This window comes from Microcebus murinus, chromosome 15 (genome assembly GCF_040939455.1).
Source record: "Microcebus murinus isolate Inina chromosome 15, M.murinus_Inina_mat1.0, whole genome shotgun sequence".
Lineage (NCBI taxonomy): Eukaryota > Metazoa > Chordata > Mammalia > Primates > Cheirogaleidae > Microcebus > Microcebus murinus.
In genome coordinates, this window is record NC_134118.1 from 23,363,680 (window position 1) to 23,365,639 (window position 1,960).

Consider the following 1,960-nt stretch of genomic DNA (forward strand, 5'->3'; position numbering starts at 1 on the left):
GAGCACCAGCATGGTTGTTTCTACTTTAAGACCATAGGGAGAAATAGACCTTAAATTACTCAGTGGAGAATGACAGCTGCTGAGCCAAGGCCCAGTGCATGACTTTTAAGGAAAGCTAGCAAGGAAAATTTGGTATTATTTTTAAATGAAAGCTTATTAAGCACCAGGAGGAAAATGATAGCACAGCACCGAATTTATTTCTCTCCTGGTGTAAGTACACATACAAAAAAACATAAAGGCTCAGTTTATTCTTTAGAAACTGAAAAGGGGTTGGGACTCAGGTTCTAGTTGTGGCTAACTGGCTGTCTACCTGCACACACTTATCGAGAGCATTTCGGAAGAGATAGGCTGTGTGTTGTGTGTTGTGTGCTTTATGTAGATATATGATTTTATTTCATTTCCGTTACATTCTTATGAATAAGTAGTTATCAGCAATCCTATTTTACAGATAAAAAGTGAAAGTCAAAAATTACTCTAAATAATAATTATCAAGAACATACAGTAGCTTACATATGTTGATTCATATGTAGAAGTCTCATTCCCATTTTGCAGACAGAGAAACTGAGGCACAGAGAAGTTCAGGAACTTGCCATGGTCACACACCTAGCAAGTGTCTGACATGGGATTTGAATTCAGGTAATCTGGCTCTAGAGCTCATTTGTTTAATCACAACTTATAGTAGCTCTTCAAATTAGGTTAAAACAACAACAACAACAACAATAAAACCCCACATTGCAGTGTGACTATATGCTATCCACTGCACAGTCAGTGTTTCTTAAATTCAGCAATAACATTTGATTTTTAAAATATGTATCATGTAGCTTTGGCAAAAACAATTCTTGAATGATAAAGAATTAGAAAAGTGGATGACTATGAAAGAATTACCTTACACAACATCACATCCAAATGTCTCATTTTACAGAAAATGAAACTGATGTTCAGAGAGATTAGAAACACAACCAAGTTTGCACAGCAGGTTGGTGGACCAGTACCAAGTTTTACCTGACCCCATCACCAAACCTCAATACAGTGTACTTTCCACTGCTGCTCAGATAAGATTTCATGGGATTTTTTTAGGCCTAGAACATTTTTGGAAGATGGTTTTTGTGGAGTAGAGACAATTTTGAGTTGGACTATGAAGAAGCAGCTATAAAGCTAGAGAGAGGACAGTCCCAAGTTTATCTGCTCTAGTCTAGTCAGGTTCAGCCCGTTACTGCCCTCTCTCTTTGCCTCTCTTCCTCTCTCACAAGCTGGCTTCTCCACCAGCATGGCCTGTCTCGGTGAACAGTCCCACCTCCTACCCAGTTGCTCAAGCCAGAGACCTAGGTGATCCTCCTTGCTCCCCAGCCCTCTTGTCCCACGTTCAAACCAACAGCATATACAACTAATTCTACCTCCTAGTTACCTCTCGGATCATCTGTCTGTCCCCACAGCTGGCCCAAACCACCATCACCTGCCATCAGCACTGCCTTGGCAGCCTTGTAATTGAATGTGATCATGTTCCATTTTTGCCACTCATCCCAATCCATTTTTTATTTACAGCCAGAGTGATGTTTTGAAAATGCAGATCAGACTATATCCTGCCACCACTTAATACTCTTCAGAAACAGACATTACTCTCAGGAAAACATACTAATTCTTTAACCTTGCTTTCAAGCTAACTACTCCTGCAAGGATGAAGAAGAAGAGATAGGCAATGAATGAAGATGTTAAACCAATAGGACTGGTGATTGATTTGCTGTAAGGCAGATTAAAAGAAGCTGTCTGGGAGATGACACCCAGGAGTCTAGGTTGAGTGACTCACCACCTAGGCAGGAAAGAAAGTGCCATGCATTAAGTTTAAACTTCAGAAGGTAGAGACCCAGACATTGCCCACAGAAACAGATATAGGAGCAACTACAAGAGCAGCTGGATGTGAACATGTTAATTTAGCCACCCAATGGCTGTCCCAAGAGCCCTC